The sequence below is a fragment of the Schistocerca cancellata genome, chromosome 9, assembly GCF_023864275.1.
Source record: "Schistocerca cancellata isolate TAMUIC-IGC-003103 chromosome 9, iqSchCanc2.1, whole genome shotgun sequence".
NCBI lineage: Eukaryota > Metazoa > Arthropoda > Insecta > Orthoptera > Acrididae > Schistocerca > Schistocerca cancellata.
The window spans coordinates 289,460,361-289,485,147 of NC_064634.1; the positions used below are offsets into that span (position 1 = coordinate 289,460,361).

The 24,787-nt window shown below is 43.2% G+C and overlaps 1 long non-coding RNA gene across 1 annotated transcript in view; it reads left to right on the forward strand.

Moving 5' to 3' along the window:
- The window catches only part of LOC126100607 (uncharacterized), a 563,386-nt gene that overhangs the window by 162,750 nt on the left and 375,849 nt on the right, over window positions 1-24,787 (forward strand). The window contains exon 2 of the long non-coding RNA XR_007522186.1: window positions 9,005-9,058. This is a non-coding gene — a long non-coding RNA (uncharacterized LOC126100607). The remainder of the gene's footprint in view (window positions 1-9,004; window positions 9,059-24,787) is intronic.

Genomic DNA, 24,787 nt, shown 5'->3' on the forward strand with positions numbered 1-24,787 from the left:
TTCAGTATGTGTACTGTTGCCTAGTAGGCACAGGGTCCGCCATGGACCCTAATAGCTTCTACCATGTGTGAAGGCATCGAAGTGTATAAGGCGCGAATGGCTTCCTCTGGTATAGCCATCCGCGCTACATTCATCTGGTTCCAAAGTTCATCTGTTGTGGTTGGCATTGTGTCACAGTGCTGCACCCGTCGTTTCACCACATCCCACACATTTTCGGTTGGCGACAAGTTTGGTGATCTGGCTGACCAGAGCAAAAAGCTGAGATCCTTTGACACCAAGAAGGTACGTGTTCACGCAGCAACATGTGGTCGTGCATTGTCTTGCTGAAAAATTGCGTCTAGGGTGTTGTGCAGAAAGGATCATAGAACGTCATTCACGTAGGTCACACTGGTCACAATGCCCTGGTCTCGCAGCAATTGTGATTTCTGGTTGGACCTAATAGCACATCACACCATAAGGCCTTGAATTGGCGCTGTATGTCTTGTGTACATGCAGTCACAGTGATGCCTCTCCTCTACATCTACATCTACATCTACATTTACATCTACATTTATACTCCGCAAGCCACCCAACGGTGTGTGGCGGAGGGCACTTTACGTGCCACTGTCATTATCTCCCTTTCCTGTTCCAGTCGCGTATGGTTCGCGGGAAGAACGACTGTCTGAAAGCCTCTGTGCGCGCTCTAATCTCTCTAATTTTACATTCGTGATCTCCTCGGGAGGTATAAGTAGGGGGAAGCAATATATTCGATACCTCATCCAGAAACGCACCCTCTCGAAACCTGGCGAGCAAGCTACACCGCGATGCAGAGCGCCTCTCTTGCAGAGTCTGCCACTTGAGTTTGTTAAACATCTCCGTAACGCTATCACGGTTACCAAATAACCCTGTGACGAAACGCGCCGCTCTTCTTTGGATCTTCTCTATCTCCTCCGTCAACCCGATCTGGTACGGATCCCACACTGATGAGCAATACTCAAGTATAGGTCGAACGAGTGTTTTGTAAGCCACCTCCTTTGTTGATGGACTACATTTTCTAAGGACTCTCCCAATGAATCTCAACCTGGTACCCGCCTTACCAACAATTAATTTTATATGATCATTCCACTTCAAATCGTTCCGCACGCATACTCCCAGATATTTTACAGAAGTAACTGCTACCAGTGTTTGTTCCGCTATCATATAATCATACAATAAAGGATCCTTCTTTCTATGTATTCGCAATACATTACATTTGTCTATGTTAAGGGTCAGTTGCCACTCCCTGCACCAAGTGCCTATCCGCTGCAGATCTTCCTGCATTTCGCTACAATTTTCTAATGCTGCAACTTCTCTGTATACTACAGCATCATCCGCGAAAAGCCGCATGGAACTTCCGACACTATCTACTAGGTCATTTATATATATTGTGAAAAGCAATGGTCCCATAACACTCCCCTGTGGCACGCCAGAGGTTACTTTAACGTCTGTAGATGTCTCTCCATTGAGAACAACATGCTGTGTTCTGTTTGCTAAAAAATCTTCAATCCAGCCACACAGCTGGTCTGATATTCCGTAGGCTCTTACTTTGTTTATCAGACGACAGTGCGGAACTGTATCGAACGCCTTCCGGAAGTCAAGGAAAATGGCATCTACCTGGGAGCCTGTATCTAATATTTTCTGGGTTTCATGAACAAATAATGCGAGTTGGGTTGCACACGATCGCTGTTTCCGGAATCCATGTTGATTCCTACATAGTAGATTTTGAGTTTCCAAAAACGACATGATACTCGAGCAAAAGACATGTTCTAAAATTCTACAACAGATCGACGTCAGAGAGATAGGTCTATAGTTTTGCGCATCTGCTCGACGACCCTTCTTGAAGACTGGGACTACCTGTGCTCTTTTCCAATCATTTGGAACCTTCTGTTCCTCTAGAGACTTGCGGTACACGGCTGTTAGAAGGGGGGCAAGTTCTTTCGCGTACTCTGTGTAGAATCGAAATGGTATCCCGTCAGGTCCAGTGGACTTTCCTCTGTTGAGTGATTCCAGTTGCTTTTCTATTCCTTGGACACTTATTTCAATGTCAGCCATTTTTTCGTTGGTGCGAGGATTTAGAGAAGGAACTGCAGTGCGGTCGTCCTCTGTGAAACAGCTTTGGAAAAAGGTGTTTAGTATTTCAGCTTTACGCTTGTCATCCTCTGTTTCAATGCCATCATCATCCCAGAGTGTCTGGACATGATGTTTCGAGCCACTTACTGATTTAACGTAAGACCAGAACTTCCTAGGATTTTCTGTCAAGTCGGTACCTAGTATTTTACTCTGCGGCCAGCATTTTCAAACAAACAGAACATGGATTCGGGCGAAAACACTATCTGATGCTATACCTGTCCCGAGTGACGCTATTCTATTCACCACTACCGTCTAGCACGTTCCTGCGCATCTGTCAAAAATAGGCGGAGTAGTGGACGACGCGCACGTAACTCCTTGGAGCAATAAACGACGTCGGACTGTCACTCCTGATAGTGTACGATGTGTTACACTGTTTCACAGTTGCGCCACAGCCAAGGAGGTCGCAGATATGTCGTGCAGCGCCATTCGAATGAGGTGCCGATCTTCTCTACACCCATACGTTACTTCTTTGGTAAGGCACGAGGTATTTTCCATTTGACTGCTGGCCCCTCCTCCACCCTCCCCCCCCCCCCCCCCCCCCACTGCACTACTGCCACGTTACTCCTTTTAAAAGATACTTGTTGTGACCCTTTTGCTAGAATGTCCTGTATGTAACAACGAAGCTGGTCCGATATTACATAAGCTCGAATTTTACGCACTAGTCAACAGTGCGGCACTGTATCTAATACCTTCCCGAAGTCAAGGAATATCTGCCAGCCGTTATTTACTGGCCTCTGAATGTTGCTACAGTACTCTCCTCTGGGCTGTTTATGAAAAAGCGCATGCGACGGCGCGGTACGGAGCATAACAAGGCGCATGACGGGGCAGCGCAAGCGAGATCTGACAGGTGGTCGCAGCTCAGAGCACAATGGAGGCGGTGGCTGTGGCGGGCAGACCTGCAGACAACACGATCTGTCTTGTGTTCTGTCCAAAGCGATCAGCAGACAGACGGCGTAACTAAGGAAGCAGCTGAGGAAATTGCCAGTTCCAACGAAGGAAGTGTAAGAACGAAAAGAACGCCAATTGTGTGCGTGTTTACTCGCCAAGCTGTGCAGCGCAACTGTACGCTTCTACGCGTGCACACAGAGAATGCTGGTTAGCCTTCTACTCAAGGGGCAGCAGCGCCTTTACTGGTAGAAAGTCATGCAGCTCCGTTATCTCTGTACTCTTTCTCACACGAGGTTGCAAAAACTAAATTTAGGAAAAGGACAGATTGCTACCCACAGTAAATCTGAGCCATTGGGTTGCAGACAGACGCAACGAAAATACTGTTTACCCATTATAGGTTCTGGACAAACCATTCTGTGGTGTCGCCGCCAGACGCCACACTTGCTAGGTGGTAGCCTTTAAATCGGCCGCGGTCCGTTAGTATACGTCGGACCCGCGTGGCGTCACTATCAGTGATTGCAGACCGAGCGCCGCCACACGGCAGGTCTAGAGAGACTTCCTAGCACTCGCCCCAGTTGTACAGCCGACTTTGCTAGCGATGATTCACTGACAAAATACGCTCTCAGTTGCCGAGACGATAGTTAGCATAGCCTTCAGCTACGTCATTTGCTACGACCTAGCAAGGCGCCATTACCAGTTACTATTGATACTGTAAAACATGTACCGTCAAGAGCGACGCTCATCATTAATGGATTAAAGTTAAGTGTTCCACCAGCTACGTCCGTTTTTCTAAAGTCTAATTTCCTTGTCCTGTTCCAGACCTCACGCCAGCCTGCGTGAGCTAAAACGCGTGCCTTTCGGCTTCCTCTAGTACCCGGTGTTGGCTCTCCTGCCAACCCACAACACATTCTTCAGCAAGAAAACACACACACACATTCACACAAGCAAGCACACATCACGCACACATGACCACTACCACCAGCAGCACCGACCTGGAAGCATTAGTGGATATTATTATGGTTTGTGTTGAAACGTCCCCTTAGAAAATTCATAAATTACTGTGCTGGTAAACTTCTAGGTTATTTGATACAGAGACAGCTGAGTAGAACTGAACGTACTCAGACATTTCTCTCTTTACTTATTCTGATCATCAATAAACTGACACACAATATTTTTAGCGCAACGCAATCTGACTTTCAATAATCCCTAAAAAAGAATGGCCCTGACTAACAATAACCTATACCTTTCATGAATCACTCACCTCACAAAAGTCTTCGTTACTCGAACTACTGCAATACAGCGAGCGCCAATACTGGCAGCTAAATAAAAGATTGTAACTACGGAAGGCACTAACTACTGATACGCACAGTTTCAAATGAAAGATTGTGATAGAGAACAATCAATGTACGTACCTTAATAATGTTCAAAGTATATATATATATATATATATATATATATATATATATATATATATATATCAGTTCATGATATCAAGTCTTACAAATTTACTCTTTCTGACGGACACACGTCCATATCGTCCACTCTTAAAACCCTGGCATCTCTGTCCCCACATCCACCACTACTGGCGGTTCACCTCCAACTGCACAACGCTACGTGCTGTTCACATCCAACAGCCCAACAGTACACAAGCGAATATTCCAACAATGAGTGCAACCAGCCACGGACTGCACACAGCACAGTCAGTGATTTTCATACAGAGCGCTACGTGGCGTCACCAACATAAAAACCTAAACAGCCTACTTACAGTGTTCATTCATGAACTTTATAACGGCTTGCACTCCCGCTGGAGAAACTTTCAGTGAGGTGACTGAATGTCTTTGGAGGAATGGCAGCCCATTCTCCCTCAAGAGCTGAAGCCAGTGAAGATACTGGAGATGGAAGCTATGAGATGGATCGAAGTAGAGGTTCTAAATCATCCCAAAGGCGTTTTATTTAGTTGACTGAGCAGTCCATTTCGGAACGTTATTGTCCTTCAGTCCTGTAAAGTGTATTCATATCCTTCGGCATTTAGCGTTTTCTTAAGCGCAGCAAGGGGACCACTCAATCTAAACACGGAAAACACTCCCATGTCGTAAAAGCATATACTCCGTACTTCCCGTGTTACCATTACACATGATGACAGTTAACGTTCTCCATGCATTGGCCAAGCCCAAACCATTCCACCGGATTGTCGGAAGGCAGAGAGTCATTAATAACTAGAGTCATCCAGTGTCCAATGACATCGCTCCCTACACCACCTCAGGTGTAGTTGAAAGCTGACTAGGGAAATGCGTGGCTTTGAGGAGCTGCCTCATTCTCTTTAGCTCGCTGCGCACAGTCATTGTGATAGGTGGAAAGCTGGTAGCACTTTGAAACTCACGAGTGATTCCTTGAGTCTGATTTCATGCGGTATTTTACAATTACCCTCTGCAATGTTCCGCTGTCCCTGTCCGTCTGTACGTCAGATCGCCCTGGTCTTGGTTCCAGTGCGGTTGTCCTTCGCGTTTAAGCTTCACAACCACATCACTAGCAACCCATTTGAGCAGCTTTATAAGGACCGATATGTCCCTGATAGATTTGATACTCGTGTGACATCTAATGAAGAATTCATGTTCGAAGCTAACGAGCTCTCCTGACCAACCCACGCTGCTGTTACTGCTTCTTATTGGCCGCCTGATCAGCTGGATGGTAACGTGCTTGCCTCCCGTGCAGAGGGTTCGGGCTCGATTCCCGGCCTGGTCGGAGATTTTCTCCGTTCGTGGACTGGCTGTTGTGTTGCCCTCATCATCATTTCATCCTCATCAGCGGCGAGCGAATCGCCCATTGTGGCTTCGACTGAAATAAGATTTGCACTTGGCGGCCGAACTTCCCTGATGGGGCCTCCCGGCCAACGATACCATACGCTCATTTCATTTTTTGCTTCTTATTGACAACACAATACTCCGCGTCACCAGCCGGCTCCGCCTCTGGTGGTATCTAGCGATCAATTCCACATTACATAGGGGTGTCTGGATACTTCTCGTCATATACGAGTAGTGTAAGTGGAAGCACATTCACAGACGAAACTCATAGGAGAGGTGGGGTCTTGACAAGACGAAGAGACTGAACCTGTATGACAGATGACAGGGCAATCTGTTCGGATGTTAACACATTTCAAAAATAGACGAAAATTCAAAATCAGAGAAAAATCGTAACCTTGTGTACAAAAGCAATACCAACGTCTCCTATGGATCATTTAAAAGCTAGTCATGGCACTGAATTTTTTCTAAAGAGTTTTGCACTTCGAATGTAGTGTGTGGACATTAAGCTGGGAATGTGGGTCTCACAGGGAGCGTGCAAGGGATAAGTCCCTGCAGTCGCACTATGCTCTGTGCCCTCGGTGGCTCAGATGCCATGTAAGCAGGAGATCCTGTGTTCGAGTCCTGGTCGGGACACACATTTTCAACTGTCCACGTTGATGTATGTTAACGCCTGTCGGCAGCATATGGTCTTGATTTAATTATCATTTCGATAATTTTTGTCCACAGTCGTGATGTAGTCCTTCCGAAGGGAGGTTCAGACTTCCCATATTTTAGGGATACTTGCATCTGTGTTTATACAGCCACTTCTGATAACAAAGAAGCGACGAACAAGGTCGCAAAAATAATAAAGACCATTTAACTACTGTTGATTGTGTTCACTTCAAAAAGGGAATCCCTTCCACTCTTAACTAAAGCAGCCTAGACCCAATACTGATTCTCGACGGAAGCTAAAACCACTCTGAAAACTCGAAATTAATAAATTCATAGCATCTCTGCTATGGACCCCTAAGACATATAGTAAGCCACGACTAACTGGAATCGAAGTTCTCGAAGTCATTTACGAGCAAACACAGAATTCATGCAGATTCCTATACAGTAGATTTTCGGTCTCGAAATGGGTCATAATATGCTAACAAAAAACGTGTTCCTTAATTCAGCAACAGCTTAACGGAACCTATTTAGGCTTCTACTTATGAGCATCTGTCAGGCAGACCTCCTTAAAACGAGAATGATCTTCAGCTTTTTTCCAATCACTTGGCTGCTCTAGGAACTTACGATAAATATTGCTGTTCCTAAAGTACAAGTACTTTCTTCGCTATAATCACTGTCACCAAGGGTCCGACGTTTTTGATCATTGTTTTCCACAAAGACATGTCGAAATATTTGCTGTAAGATTTTTTTGTAGTATTTTCACACTCATTCATATCTTCGTTCAATTTTGGATGTTTATTTTTACTGCAACATCACGGGTTAATGAAAGTGCAACGTAAGCCAGTAAAAATGTGAAACGCTGGTACATTAATAACTGGTGTAACCAACAGAGTGTTGAATGCGAGCCCTGCAATGCACTGCGTTGCAGAAGTGCAGGATGTCAGTTTGTAGGATGGCTTTAAGTGCCTGTTGCCCTTGGTCGGTCAGTACAGGGATGGTTAATGTTGGTTTTGATGACGCTTGCGCTAGCGTCCGATGACGTCTAATATGTGCTTCACCGGACACAGATCTGGTGATCCAGCGGGCCAAGGTAACACGTCGGCACTCTGTAGAGCGTACTGGGTTACAACGTCGGTTATGAGGGCGGGCGTTATTATGTTGGAAAACCCCCCTTGGAATGTTTTTCATGAGTGGCAGCACAAGAGGTCAAATGACCACAGCTTTGCATGGGATAACTCCAAGCGTACGACCAGTGTGTCTAACATGCAAGCGGGTTGGTTGCAGGACCTCAAATGGTCTTCTAACCAACTCTCGTCCGTTACCACTGGCACCAAGGCAGAACCAGCTTTCATCAAAAAACACTAGAGATCTCCAACCTGTCATTCCAGAAGCTCTCGCTTGGCACCACTGAAGTTGCAAATGGAGGTGGTTTGGAGTCAGTGGAATTCATGCAACTGGGCGTCTGGCTCAGAGCTTTCCTTGAAGTAACCGACTTGTCACAGTTCGCTGCGGCACTCTGCTGCCAACAGCTACTTAAATTTCTGCTGCAGATGTAGTACGATTCACCAGAGACGTACTCTTAATATGATGGTCTTCCATCGTGGCAGTGCCACGTGGCTGGCCGCAGCCCGGTTCTCTTGTGATGGTACATTCTCGTGACAACTACTTCCAGCAATTACGTTCAGTTGTTACATTCATGCCAAGTCTTTCTGCAGTATCACAGAAGGAAGGCTCAAAATGGCTCTAAGCACTATGGGAATTAACATCAGTTCCCTAGGCCTAGAACTACTTAAAGCTAACTAACCTAAGGACATCACACACATCCATTCCCGAGGCAGGATCCGAATTTAATGGGTTGATAATGGCATTTTTGTCACATTAAAGTTATTCTTGACTAACGTCAACTCACCACATCCAATCTCTTAGGTAACTAACACTCACGATCGTTACAGCGTGTCTTTAAAGCAAACCTCAGTTGCCTAGTGACTAGTTTGATGACGAAGTATCTTCGGCTCATACAATTTCATGGATCATGATACAAAACGAAAAGAAAATTATTTAAATCATCTCCGATCGCGCATAGCGACTTCAAAAGAAAATGCAACGACAAGCTCTTAACAAAATGAGCTTTCCCATGTACTTCATTCTGGGCCAGTGTAAAAATTACATGTTCACGTTCTATCTAATAACCAAGGTTGAAACTACAACGTGTAAACTACAAATCAAGATTCCTCCTCAGTATTACCGACCCTGCCGTTGTTTATAACATACCCCACGTAATCTCGATAACCGATTTAAATATTATATAGCGTCTAGCTACAAATGATTAATGAAACACATGTAGTACAGTTACCAGCCATAATGCACAGAAATAATGTTTCAAGTTTCATAGTCTTGCTGACAAATTACCTTCACAGGTTGCTAGAGCATAAATTTCTATTGTGTTGTATTGCTTCATTTGCGACCGTTGAAAATAATACGTACTTACTAACTGTTTGCTCTTTTCTTCATTTCAGGTGTGTTTCGTGGATTTCATGTGGAATTTTCCATGATTACAAAATTGGCGTAAGGTATGTGGCCATACAGTCTTACTGAAATTTTGAAGAATTTGTTTGGAATTACCTTAAAATAGAATTTACAACAGCTGTCGTTTTGAAACTGTATTTCCATCTTCCTGGAAACGTCTTTGCTGTAAAAAATCGAGCACAAGAAAGAGCTTCACAGTTTTGCGTTACTGTTGTCTTCCAGCGATTCGCTAAGTTTTATCTCGTATGTTCATCCAGGAGTAACGTTGTAACTGGCCCGCCCGACTAGCCGCTCGGTCTAACGCGCTGCTTCCCGAGCAGGAAGGCGTGCCGGACCCCAGCACGAATCCGACTGGCGGATTAGTGTCGAGGTCTGGTGTGCCAGCCAGCCTGTGGGTGGTTTTTAAGGCGGTTTTCCATCTGCCTCGGCGGATGCGGGCTGGTTCCCCTTATTTCGACTCAGTTACACTATGTCGGTGAATACTGCACAAACACTGTCTCCACATATGCGTACACCATAATTACACTACCACGCCAACATTTGGGGTTACACTCGTCTGGTATGAGACGTTACCCGGGGGGTGGGGGCGTCCACTGGGGCCCGGACCGTACAATAACCCTGGGTGTGGGGCGGCGGTGAGGTGGGTGGACTGCTGTGGCATGTTGAAGGGTTGTGGACCACTGAAGTCTACGGCGGGACGAAGTCTCTTCGTAGTTTCTAGGTCCCCGGTTCAATACACAATACACACAATGTTGTAACTGAAGTCTCATGTCCCTCAGATCCGTACTGATACAGGTGGATCATGTCTGATCGTATTCAGCATCCAACCATACAAAACGTCCATTGCGTGTCTGTATTCTTCGCTGCAATCCTGTATTACTGTAATCACAACTGTCTTGTATTAGTATTACTTCAGGTTACTTTGAATGAATTTAAATCTCTGTAGAGTCATTCTTCCGTACCACTCATATTTTTACTTTTATATTTATTTTTCAATTATTCTTTTCGAGCTTTGAAAATTTGTCATTTTGCGCCCCTAATTTTCAAAGAAGGGAAAATTAATTAATCTCGCTGTTACTATAATCTTATTTTCACGTCTGAAAACTAAAATTGACCGTCTCTATACACCTAACATAGAAACACGATTCTCGCGTGGTGTTCGGTGAAACACGGTCTTTGTGACCGAGCGATTCTAGGCGCTTCAGTCCGGAATCGCGCTGCTGCTACGGTCGCAGGTTCGAATCCTACCTCGGGCATGGATGTGTGTGATGTCCTTAGGTTAGTTAGGTTGTAAGTAGCTCTAAGTCTCGGGGACCGATGACCTGAGATGTAAAGTCTCTTGTGGCGTAGAGCCATTTGAACCATTTTTTGAAACACGGCACTAAAGGCAAAGACTCTAAGAACTGGCTGTCTACAGAATACCGAAGAATATTTACGCTGAGAACTAAAAAGTTACAGACTGGTCACACTTGAAAAGATGTTCTTGTTGTTGTGGTCTTCAGCCCGAAGACTGGTTTGATGCAGCTCTCCATCCTACTCTTGTGTGAGCCTCTTCATCTCCAATCAACTACTGCAACCCACATACAATGTGCTTACTGTATTCACCTCTTGGTCTCCCTCTCCGATTTCTACCCCCTTCGCCCACCCACTTCCCTCCAATATTAAATTGACGATCCCTTGATGTTTCTTTATTTTTCTTCAATTAGCCTTGTCTGTGTTACCTGAATTACATAAATTTGTATGTATGTATGTATGTAAGTGTCGTACATGCATATTTTCTGTTGTTTGGGTATTATGCCCAGAGAAATCAATATCTTTGTAAAATCAGTGATACGTATAGTTCAATGACAATGAATACAGAGAGACTGGTGGTGTGAGTCTGAGTGTATGGATTTACGAAAATGAGGATTTTAACGACAGAAGGATTAAAAGTTTGTGAAAAAAGGCCTATAAAGAAGTGTATAGAACGTGTGATTCTAAATGATTGAAGTCGTTGAGATTCTACAAGTGATTTATGAGAATCGGGGAGCTGACGTGTTAGTCATAAATGAAAAAACACTTTCGTGAAGGCGTTGCAGGTCTCATTGCTTTATGTGTCTTTTCTGTTTTATAAAGGATTGCAGTTGTACGTTTATGCAGGGTAACGATGTTGAACTTTCATGGATGACGGAGAAGGGTAAATTTATCAGTGTGAGGTAAGGAACTCTGGCCCGGAAACGACAGAGTCGAGGGCTATAAACGAAAATCGTTCTGATACCTTTGACTGTGGATCTCTTCCACTGCAAACACTTTGCTTTCCTTATTTTTAAAAGGTAGTATGGACCAAACCAAGAGAAAAATGTCTGTCTATTAAACATGCGCTCTAATGTGCGTACCTTAAGAGCTATGAGCAATTGTTCGTCTTTGCTACTGTGAAACACGTATGTATTTTAGAGCCCATGTCTACTACACAATTTTTTCTCGTTTAGGTCCATACTATCTTCTCCCAAAACATGGAAGGTAAAGAGGTTGCGGTAGAAGAGGTCCACTTTCAGAGGTATCAGAACGACTTTCGCTTACAAGTTTCTACTCAGTGCTTGATATATTTGTGGATGTCCTGGCGTACGAGTGTTGGGAACTTTGCAATCATAATCGCAGTTTGTAGTTGGCGGTACATAAAGGGGTAAATTATTTTGGAACAAATATTAACCTCGTCAATGGCATACACCATTAGAATTTTAACGTAACTAAGAAATACTGATACTGTTATATGATTTTGTTGGACTAGGCTTACTCCTGTGTTCTGGTAACGCTGCAAAACAAATTTATCGTCCTCTGTGTGGGCCACGACTACGGCTGATGCTGGAGCGATTCAATGGCACTCATTTTCTATGGCACTGATTTATCTGAAATTTAATATTCTTACTATAACAATTCCCAGTTTAGCGATCTGAATAAGTTGTTTGTATGTGTTTCGAGAGACGGGTTTTCTCAACGATTTTACCAGCATACAGGGAACTATGGACATACCATGACCGACAAATACTACCGACATTTGTGTAATTTCTTGTGCTGCGGATCACACATAGGGCTACGAACCTCTGCCCCTCTTAATGAATTGTATATTGCGATTATAATCGGATCTGTGACGAGCGAGATTAAATTATTAAGTGGTCATCTTGATTTTGGTAATGTACATGTGTGTCAGTGAAAAAGACCAATAAAAAGGTGTTAGCATGTAGACGTAATGTGCTGTTCCAGTCTCTTCTGTACCTAACGTCCATCACCGTTCCCTTTGGAACCCTACGTAATTCGGTGCTCTCCGATACACACGATCGAATAGCGGAGGAGTGGTACTCAAGCGTCAACTTTAGGTTACAATATCTCCGGATGTAATTAACATTTTACAATGCAACAAACGGCACTGATTACGTATTTGTTTATATGTTCAGATGTGCTAACAAAACTAACGGGGTTCCATTTAAAAAAACGTAGGTTTGTGTTAAAAAACATACTTCCGTGCATTTTTTTATGGTTTGTATTAACCAATTACACTAGCCCCTCTCCTCACGTTCGGTCTGTGGAATCGATTCGTCAGTATTTGACGTGGTAACGTTAGGTGACTCACCCTGTATACAGAGCCTATACAGGGGCGATGTTCTTGAGGACAATGTTATGGAAATGGAAGAGGATGTAGATGAAGATGAAACGGGAGATACGATACTGCGTGAAGAGTTTGACAGAGCACTGAAAGACCTAAGTCGAAACAAGGTCCCGGGAGTAGACAACATTCCATAGGAACTACTGGCAGTCTTGGGAGAGCCAGTCGTGACAAAACTCTACCATCCGGTGAGCAAGATGAATGAGACAGGCAAAATACTCTCAGACTTCAAGAAGAATATAATAATTCCAATCCCAAAGAAAGCAGGTGTTGACAGATGTGAAAATTACCGACCGATCAGTTTAATAAGTCACAACTGCAATATACAAACGCGAATTCTTTACAGACGAATGAAAAAACTGGTAGAAGCCGACCTCGGGGAAGATCAGTTTGGATTCCGTAGCAATGTTGAAACACGTGAGGCAATACTGACCTTACGACCTATCTTACAAGAAAGATTAAGGAAAGGCAACCTACGTTTCTACCATTTGTAGACTTAGAGAAAGCTTTTGACAATGTTGACTGGAATACTCTCTTTCAAATTCTGAAGGTGGCAGGGGTAAAATACAGGGAACGAAAGGCTATTTACAATTTGTACAGAAAGCAGATGGGAGTTATAAGGCTAGAGGGGCATGAAAGGGAAGCAGTGGTTGGGAAGGGAGTGAGACAGGGTTGTAGCCTCTCCACGATGTTATTCAATCTGTACATTGAGCAAGCAGTAAAAGAAACAAAAGAAAAGTTCGGAGTAGGTATTAAAATCCATGGAGAAGAAATAAAAACTTTGAGGTTCGCCGACAGCAAAGGACTTGGAAGAGCAGTTGAACGGAATGGACAGTGTCTTGAAAGGAGGGTATAAGATGAACATCAACAAAAGCAAAACAAGGATAATGGAATGTAGTCAAATTAAGTCGGGTGATGCTGAGGGAATTAGATTAGGAAATGAGACACTTAAAGTAGTAGAGTTTTGCTTTTTGGGGAGCAAAATAACTGATGATGGTCGAAGTAGAGAGGATATAAAATGTAGACTGGCAATGGCAAGGAAAGCGTTTCTGAAGCAGAAAAATTTGTTAACTTCGAGTATAGATTTAAGTGTCAGGAAGTCGTTTCTGAAAGTATTTGTATGGAGTGTAGCCATGTATGGAAGTGAAACATGGACGATAAATAGTTTAGACAAGAAGAGAATAGAAGCTTTCGAAATGTGGTGTTACAGAAGAATGCTGAAGATTAGATGGGTAGATCACATAACTAATGAAGAGGTATTGAATACAATTGGGGAGAAGAGGAGTTTGTGGCACAACTTGACCAGAAGAAGGGATCGGTTGGTAGGACATGTTCTGAGGCATCAAGGGATCACCAATTTAGTACTGGAGGGCAGCGCGGAGGGTAAAAATCGTAGAGGGAGACCAAGAGATGAATACACTAAGCAGATTAAGAAGGATGTAGGCTGCAGTAGGTACTGGGAGATGAAGAAGCTTGCACAGGATAGAGTAGCTTGGAGAGCTGCATCAAACCAGTCTCAGGACTGAAGACAACAACAACAACAACAACAACAAGCGACTTTTGCAAAGGAACAGGACCGGGCGACATTGGTTCACTATTGCGTGAAGCTTCCGTGAGGAACTATGGAAAATCGTTTAATGACTGACAAACCATGAGTTGGCAACAACGTGCTGGACGCCTATACCTCATCACTGAACATGGAGAGCGGAGGATCCGCGGCTCTGTTAAGCAGGACAGGCGCCTACATCTGAAAATCTGATGACACAGCACAGTGATAGTGCAGGAACAAGTGTTTCTGATAACTCCTTTCAGCGCAAGTTGTCGAACATGTGGCTCCACAGCAGACGAGCCCTACCTGTTCCCATGTTAACGCCGTCGCCAGTTACGGACCACGGATAAGTGGAATCGTGTTGCCCAGGTGGGTGAATAACGTTCCTTTTTATGTCAGGTCAATGGCCGTACCAAAAAAAATGGAAATGAACGTATGGCATAGTTGGCTGGGAAGTTGGCTGGCGAAGTTCAGCTGCCAAGTGCAAGTCTTATTTCAGTCGACGCCACATTGGGCGACTTGCGCGTCGGTGGTGAGGATGAAATGATGATGAGGACCACACAATATCCTGTCCATGAGAGGAGAAAATCTCCAACCCGGCCGGGAATCGAACCCTGGCCCGCTGAACGGGAGGAAAGCACGTTACTACCCAGCTAACCAGGCGGACGGTCGTATCCAGATATGCCGCTATCCAGGCGAATATGCATTGCGCTACTGACTCCGGCCGGTGGGAGCAGTGTTACGGTATGGGGGACAGTCACACTCCTATGATAGGAATCGCAAGCACCGTGGCAGCTGTAGACAACATGAAGATTATTGCGAACTATCTACATCCCTTTATGCTTTACACCTTTCCTGAGAGCGATGGCATCTCCCTGTAAGATAAATTTCGTCTCAAAAGAATCGAATCGATCGTTGCACAGTGGTTAGAAGGGCATAATAGTGAACTCACGTAGATGTCTTGGTCACCAAATTCGAGTGGCAAATGTTTTAGGGTGACGCTATCGATCGTCATTTCCGTGCCCGTAAGCCACCTGTAATTCATGGTAACACCATGGTACGCGCGAAGGCATCTGGTGTCACAAAGCTTCGGACCCCAACCAACGAGTCATAGAATGCATGTCACGCTGGTTCGCATCTGTATTGCATTCCAAAGGTGTTCTATTAAGCAGATTCTCAAATTGTTTTTTCCCTTCGGTGTAGGTTTTACCATCGCTCTATGATGTTCTCGTGGGCTATTAAGCAGATGGTCAAATCGTTTTTCCGCATCGGTGTAGGATTTACCATCGCTGTATGATGTACTCTTCTACTGTGCGGGAGCTACATACCATGGTAATGTCCTAAATATTTGTGGTTCTCTATACCAGTTTTGATAGGACTGAGAATAAATAAACTATCTCCATACTGTGTTTACACAACAACTTATTGCTCACGCTGTTATTTTGGTTGTACTGAACTCATGAGCTAGGACACGGGCATGCCACTTTCGGGTATAAATTCAGTATTTTGTGACATGTTAAAAGTAAGTCACCTCAAAGCTCGAGTTTAAATGCAACAACATTAGAACAGTATTAACGACGGGCGAAGCAGCAAATGAAGAAAAACATCAACATCACTATCAAGATTATGCAGAGAATTGGTAGACAGTATGCTGCCTGATATTTTGTGTTTGTATATAAGCTTCTTTCGGCATTATTGCCTTAATCAGTCATCTGCAATCAATCGTATTTATTTATATTTTACATAATATATAATTTATAAAGATTTTGTTTACACTGATTATTGTACTCAGTTCCTGACGTTGTAGACGGTCATAGGTTAACTTTAAGTAAACAATAATTGCTGTCCGTAGTTGTTGGATGTAATATTTTTTCAGTAACATTTTATAGTTTTTTTGATGATTTGATGTTGCACTTATATTATAAAACGTTTTTATTTACTATTTTGACAGTTGTAGAAATTCAAGTTTGACAGCAAATTGTTTTCTCAAAGATATTTATGTTGTTGTGGGTCGTGTCTCTACGGAAATATTATTGATGTGTTTTTAATCTCTGGTGCTGTCTCTACGGAAATATTATTGATGTGTTTTTAATCTCTGGTGCTTTGGTTATCCGTTATTAGAATACATGAATAACAGCGATATAGATATTCGACCCACCACAGTGTTAATATCTTTGAGAAAACAAATGTGACATAATATATTGATAAGCCGAAACGTCATGGCCACTGGCCACCACGACTTTGGTTGCCACCTGTTGGTGTTGCGGGCGCGTGACACGGTAACGAAAGTGTGTAAACAGAGCAGATACGGACAGAGGATCACCCTAGAAAAGATATGGGATGCAAATGGGAAATCCATTGAGAAAAGCGACTTTGACAAAGGGCAGACTATTATTACGCAGAGCCTGTGAACGAGAATCTCGTAAACGGCGAAGCTGGTCGAATGCTCACGTGCTACTGTCGTAAACATCTACAGAAAGAGAGAAAGATGTAGAAGGACAGTGAAACTACCACTAGACGCTAAATGGTAGGATGTCCAGGACTCTTCACAGAACGTGGGATTCTTCATTAGTACACGGAGTAAATGTGATAAGAAAATTGAAAGTGAAACTTATCTTCTTTTCAAAAAACTAAATAACTTCCAGTGGTCCTTTTTTCATCTTATTATTTGGTGAGGTTCAAAACATGTGCGTCCCTCATCTCCTCCCCAACTCTTAAACGAGGTAGGCGCTTGGAATGCACTCTGGATTATTCTCTCCGCTTCCCCTACTTGCCATCTTCAAACGGTTTCCGGGCGATAAAACTTTTTCCCTCTGAGGTCAGGAAGAGCCGGAGAGAAATTGTATTGCAGGTAGACGATCAAAGGCAGATTCCATATTTTTTTGTCTTGTGTAAAAACACCCTAAACGTTAACTGGAGTGAATAATTTACTCAAAACTCACTGTTCACAAAACGATCCACCGTTTGTTTTAACTACCTCTTTGTTTTCATCCGAAATGACAAATAACAGGTATTTCATATACTCTCTAGTTATTCGTGTTCCCAATGCATTTTCCTAGTACAAATCTGTCTGTGGAAGCAGAAATGTGCTGTAGCGCGTGAACTACAAGGCACGTCTAGGTAGTTTAGTAAACGAGCAGAGCTCTTAGAGATAACGAATGTTCAAAATGTATTTGAAGAAGAATATCGAAAGCGCGAAGTAGTCTCGAATTCTCTACGCTGAAACAGATTAATCTGCTGAGACCAGTCGTACGTAATAACTCAGATTGCAGCCTGTCAGCTTATAAGCACAGTTTTAGTAAATATTCTGAGAGGCGGCGACGGAGACTCGTGTGACTGTTATGAAAACTTATGAAACAGGAGCCATGAGAAAAATGTGTTACTGTTGATGGTGCTCCATATGCGGGCGGAGACCAACAAGCTTAGCGGCAGACAACGTCTGTCAAGTGCGACAGCTACAGACACAAGAAACGAATATCTCTGAGAGCGATATGAGAATAATCGTTAGTTAACAATGACAATGTTTAACTCCAGCTTTCGCAAAGGTTTTGGTGAGAGTAAAGGTCTGTTCTCAACTTCTACAAATTTACTCGCGAGCAAAAAGCTTTTTGAATGGAAAGTGCCACATATATTATTGGTACATGCGACAGACACTCACCACAGGGTATGCGACACTTACCCATCGGTTCGTGAAAAAGTGTGGTGGACAATCATCACGGTCGCACTACACAAGATAAATGACCTAACAGTTCATATATATGGCTCTGAACACTACGGGACTTAACATCTGAGGCCATCAGTCCCCTAGAACTTAGAACTACTTAAACCTAACTAACCTAAGGACATCACACACATACATGCCCGAGGCAGGATTCGAACCTGCGACCGTAGCGGTCGCGCGGTTCCAGACTGAAGCGCCTAGAACCGCTCGGCCAAAACGGCCGGCACCTAACAGTTGAACCGCGTATATTTTAAGCATGGAAGGCACTATCTATAGAAAGTTATCACAGAACTGAATTGTAGGCAAGGGTTCGTATTTGCAGCCAATAAACAAATTTTGAGACATAGACGAAAGTATAGTTATTTACGACAGTTACAAATTTGTAAATGGGACAATGCCTATTGACAGTAAAATCCTAAAAGTAGTGTAAATTAGAATGACAACGGTGTTTCTTGCAGGAAGCTAGTGCAAGTAGTTTACGAGATATCGCATTGTGAACATCTAAACAGCGACAGCTGTTTGCTCCATGCTATGCGTATATGCTAGGCAAAGAAGTTATATTTGTTTACATTGCATTGTGTGTACACTGCGCTCCTGTTGCTTATTGTGTGATAACAGACATAGCAGGACGTGCTTAGAAGATGATATTTTGCAAACCGAGAAAACAGATATGCTCGTGGTTTATGGTGAATATAGGAAGTATGCTGTTCGTTCATGTACCATGTACTCCCGAAACGTATCCCAGTAGACATCAACCTCTTCAATCTTTTCAACCACTCCAACCTCTTCAGACCATACAAATGGTTTGAAACGGCGTATTACTGCTGCCTGCACTGTAATTTCTATCTAAATGCTAGAACGTATAAAGCAGTCGTTGCAGTATAGACTACTAGCTTGTACTGACGCTAGTGGTGGTCATTTCGAGCACAGGCTTTCAGGGTACATTAGTTCTTAACGTGTCAGACCCAGCAGTGATACTGTAACCACGTCTATTTGTCCTTCGTTTGGCCAATGTCCCATTCAACAACACGACACCTCCTGAGACGTATTAACATCTATGTAGGGCTGCATATACGCACCCTCCCCCTGTCGGGGGTTCGAGTCCTGCCTCGGGCATGGGTGTGTGTGTTGTTCATAGCGTAAGTTAGTTTAATTTAGATTAAGTAGTGCGTAAGCCTAGGGACCGATGACCTCAGCAGTTTGGTCCCATAGTCCTTACCACCAATTTCCAATTACATACGCACCCATGTGAAATTCACATTCGTTTGTGCTACCACATGGAACAAACAACTGTCGGTGTTTACATTATTCGGACGATGACCCCTCTTAAAGTACTTATACTAGCCTCATGCAACAATCGCCACTGACGTTCTAATTTAGGCTACTTTGGTTTTGGTACTATCAATAGGCATTATTCCATTGAAATATCTGTACTTTCGCAAATAAATACACATTTTAAACTCGTAACACTCTGTGTATGGTCTGAAAAGGCGGACCACCATTACAATCTGTGAAATACGCACGTCAATTGCTGCTTCCCTTATCGAAATGCCTGCAGTGCAAGTTTTAGGTGATTCACCCAGTACGTTTGAGAGCACTTTGCGATGCACATTCGTTGTCAGGACTGATTCCAAAATATGCCTTTACTTCCAGTTTCCATCAGTTTTATAAAATTATAAAAAAGTGAATTATAGTTAATGCAAAAAGCTATGAAGACGAGAAAGATTTTTTTATTGCTCCATTTTGTTTGTGTAAATATCGAATTTTTAGACAGATCTTGTATAATTACCTAATATTAAGCTAATAACAATATATTTGAATTTTGTTTTCAGCTCATAATTATTGTATGAAACGAACTTTCACGAGGAAAAAGCGAAAGTAGCAGAAGAATGGAGTATGATGTTTCTTGAGTGTAGTAGACATACAGAAAAGACTTACACCTCTGAAGGAATCTTTCCTTAATTGGAAACGTTTGTTGCGTTTGGATACGTGATGTGGCTGTGGCGTGTCGGAGAATGAACTTTCGTAATCAGTAGGTTATAAGGCTGAGGTATAGACATTTTGAAAGTTGTTAGGACGCTTGCGTTTGTTAAGTCACTGATTGCAGAAACTGTGTGGAGAACTGATATTCTACACAGTCATTCATCGCAACCAGAACATCGGGAACTTACCTTCAGAAGTTTTTGAGGGGACAGACCTGATTTAATATGGTCAGCCTTCCCTCATAGTAACGTGTCATGTATGCATCTACGGTTTGTCAGGAAATATTATGAGTACTTCTTAGATATAAAGTTAAGTTCGTGATGTAACTTATTATAACTGAAATGGAAGGAAGAGACGGAATGAAACCGTGTTGCGAAATACAGCATTACCCTTTGGAACGTTACGACGGAGGACGTAGAAGTAACGTAGGCGTGTGATAAGCGATCGCCATCAAGACTGTTACAGGCCCTCACTCCATGAGACACTGTGTAGAGCTTCAGACTCGAACTAGAATATTAGTGGAATTTCTGGTTAACTGGGTATATTAACAACCATATCTACTTCCAATCCCAGAGAAAATCTAGAAGCTAAATTTTTTCTCTACACAGTAATTCGCAATTCCCATAGTAGATTAGGCATTATATATCAGTACGGAAATAACCTCGCATACTGAAGTGGATGTAGACGATGTTCCAAATGGAACCTCATATGTAAAAAACCTTGACTCGCGACGGAAATGCTAGCGAAAGGCGATAATTCAACCAAACGCTGAAAAACTGGTGATTGAGGCCGTGGAATAGAGAATAAAGGTATCAGATTGGAAAGGCAGATTACCGTTTAATATCCTGCCGGTTCCAAGATGCATCAAAAGTTCGTAAGAAGAAATTGGAAGGAATTCGGTGGTGTTCTTATCGAAGGAACCACGTGGCACCAACAATACATGATTTAAGAAAACAAACAAAATCAGTTAAATCTCTTTCGATTGCAACCTCGCGAAATCATGTTACAACTCCATTGCCTCAACTATTCTGCCATTTCTTTCGATAAAAAAAATCGGAATAAGAAATATGACGTACACTACGTGATCAAAAGCATCCGGACACCCCCAAAAACATACGTTTTTCATATTAGGTGTATTGTGCTGTCACTTACTGCCAGATACTCCATATCAGCGACCTCAGTAGTCATTAGACATCGTGAGAAAGCAGAATGGGGCGCTCCGCGGAACTTACGGACTTCGAACGTGGTTAGGTGATTGGGTGTCACTTGTGTCATACGTCTGTACGCGAGATTTCCACACTCCTAAACATCCATAGGTCCATTGTTTCCGATGTGATAGAGAAGTGGAAACGCGAAGGGACGCGTACAGCGCAAAAGCGTGCAGGCCTACTTGGTCTGTTGACAGACAGAGACCGCCGACAGTTGAAGAGGGTCGTAATGTGTAACAGGTAGACATATATCCAGCCCATTACACAGGAATTCCAAGCTGCATCAGGATCCATTGCAAGTACTGCGACAGTTAAGCGGGAGGTGATAAAACTCGCATTTCGTGGTCAAGCGGCTGCTCATAAGTCACACATCACTCCGGTAAATGCCAAACAACGCCTCGCTTGGTGTAAGCAGCGTAAACATGGGACGATTGAACAGTGAAAAAACATTGTGTGGAGTGACGAATCGCGGTACACAATGTGGCAACCCGATGGCAGGGTGTGGGTATGGCGAATGTCCGGTGAACGTCATCTGCCAGCGTGTGTAGTGCCAACAGTAAAATTCGGAGGCGGTCGTGTTAAGGTGTGGTCGTGGTTTTCGTGGAGGGGCTAGCACCCCTTGTTGTTTTGCGTGGCTCTATCACAGCTCAGGCCTATATTGATGTTTTAAGCACCTTCTTGCTTCCCACTGTTAAAAAGCAATTCGGGGATGGCGACTGTATCTTTCAACACGATCGAGCACCTTTCCATAATGCACGGCCTGTGGCGGAGTGGTTGCACTACATTAACATCCCTGTAATGGACTGTCCTGCACAGAGTCCTGACCTGAATCCTATAGTACATCTTTGGGATGTTTTGGAACACCTACTTCGTGCCAGGCCTCACCGAACGACATCGATACCTCTCCTCAGTGCAGCACTCCGTGAAGAATGGGCTGCCTTTCCCCAAGAAACCTTCCAGCACCTGGTTGAACGTAAGCCTGCGAGAGTGGAAGCTGTCATCATGGCTAAGGGTGGGCCAACACCGTATTGAATTCCAGCAGCACCGATGGAGGGCACCACGAACTTGTAAGTCATTTTCAGCTAGGTGTCCGGATTCTTTTGACAGCACAGTGTATTTTCACAAATGTGGTCGTAAAAGAGCTTTGCACTTCACCTAAACCCACTGTAATTGTGGTACAGTGTGTTTTGGTGATGTGAAAAGTGCTTTTACGACCATATTTGTGAAAATATGGTTTATATTTACGTGTGCTTCACGTCACCTCATCAGGATGCTGAGAAAAAAGGGCTTGCCACACAAAACATGACAAGCTACTTGTAATCAATAATACGCAAGTGGTCCTGAAATACCATGCAAACCTAGTGTAACCATATTACATAAAATAGAAACCCACATATGATGGCACAGAAATGCTGAAACATGTTCGGGAACTTGGAAAAAAACGTAGTTTGGATTACTGACTGTCCTTTCATCCAACAATTTTAGCTGCAAACACGTAAACACAAGGAGCTGCAAATTCAGATGATGAATATCTACTGTCGAGATTTTGATACGGTCTTGGAATTTCCGGAACTGATGTCTTCTCAGTATCCATATCGATAACAGTTAAAAAACCCTCGAGATTCTCGATTCCCTCGATGGATTAACTGTCTAAATACACAATTAAGTTTGTACGGAACACTCAGTGCGCGAAATATACTCACACTTGGCCAGTTTTTTACCCATCTCTCGCTTCCATTAACAATGGTGACCTTGCCACTGCTTTGCAAAATCTGATTTTATATATTTTCATGTACTGTTTATCATTCCATATAATGCTTGAGATTACTGCAGATTTTCATATATATCGTTATCACAATTACACTCATATCACACACAGTACGTTAAAAATGTGAAACATGTTCAATTTTTTGTCGTTTATTACTCTTTTCGGCCATGCTAATTATTTTCGTTGCAGTTCCATAATTTTTGTTTTACATAATTATATTTTAAGAATGTCTCCTGTACGTATTTGGTTTGGCCGATGAACTGGTAGCTCGAGCTTATCTACGATTTTTTATTAGTAGGCATTTTCATAGTTGAATTTATGTAATTTAATTCCTAGAGTATTTACTGACTGCCAAAGTATTAGGATATCGTTAGTACAAGCGATAAAATTAATAGGTAAGGGAGAACGTATTTGATTAAAAATGTTTTTTGTCTTACTTATCATTCTCTCTCGTGTATTTATTACTGTTTCTGTTTTGCGGTATAAGGTTTAATTAACGTTATGACACGTGGTGGGTACAGTGACTGAATAAAAATTTATTGACGTGGAAATAATACCTCAGGATGGTTCGTTTCTCCATTAGCTACTAGTGTACGAGCTGCGCAACAGTTCTGTGAGCTCTCATGCCTTTAGGTTGGCCATTACTGTTGTACGGAATTCTCCTCAATGCAAGAGATGTCACGCTATGATGAGACATGTATTACGTCCGCACACAGGCATGTGAAGTTCACCTTGAGCGGAGCGGTTTTGCTCCGACAGACAACCGGCTGCGATTACAACAGTTACATCGGCTGCTACGCGCAGTGGTCATTCAGCCCTGCAAGTGAACCTTCCTACCTCTAACTGGTCGCCCTTGACGCGTTGCGGGTCATTCTGGGGAATACGTATACCGCCATTTCTGAGGCAGAAGGAGAAAAAAATGCTTTCGTAACGCTTGTTTGCAGCTAGGGTGTCGATTTAATTATCATTTCATACTAGAGAAGCTCCATGGTCATCAATGGTATCTGTTCATTCGGGAACAGATACTACCTTCATATACAGGATGTTACAAAAAGGTACGGCCAAACTTTCAGGAAACATTCCTCACACACAAACAAAGAAAAGATGTTATGTGGGCATGTATCCGGAAACGCTTAGATTCCATGTTAGAGCTCATTTTAGTTTCGTCCACCTACGCTCAATGGAACACGTTATCATGATTTCATACGGGATACTCTACCTGTGCTGCTAGAACATGTGCCTTTACAAGTACGACACAACATGTGGTTCATGCACGATGGAGCTCCTGCACATTTCAGTCGAAGTGTTCGTACGCTTCTCAACAACAGATTCGGTGACCGATGGATTGGTAGAGGCGGACCAATTCCATGGCCTCCACGCTCTCCTGACCTCAACCCCCTTGACTTTCATTTATGGGGGCATTTGAAAGCTCTTGTCTATGCAACCCCGGTACCAAATGTAGAGACTCTTCGTGCTCGTATTGTGGACGGTTGTGATACAATACGCCATTCTCCAGGGCTGCATCAGCGCATCAGGGATTCTATGCGACGGAGGGTGGATGCATGTATCCTCGCTAACGGAGGACATTTTGAACATTTCCTGTAACAAAGTGTTTGAAGTCACGCTGGTACGTTCTGTTGCTGTGTGTTTCCATTCCATGATTAATGTGATTTGAAGAGAAGTAATAAAATGAGCTCTAACATGGAAAGTAAGCGTTTGCGGACACATGTCCGCATAACATATTTTCTTTCTTTGTGTGTGAGGAATATTTCCTGAAAGTTTGGCCGTACCTTTTTGTAACAACCTGTATAGTTAAAATATGGCTACCCGGCCAATAACCTTTTGCTATGCCCCAACTCGTACGGGACTTGGTAGAGTAATCTGCCACGAGCAATGAGTGTGAT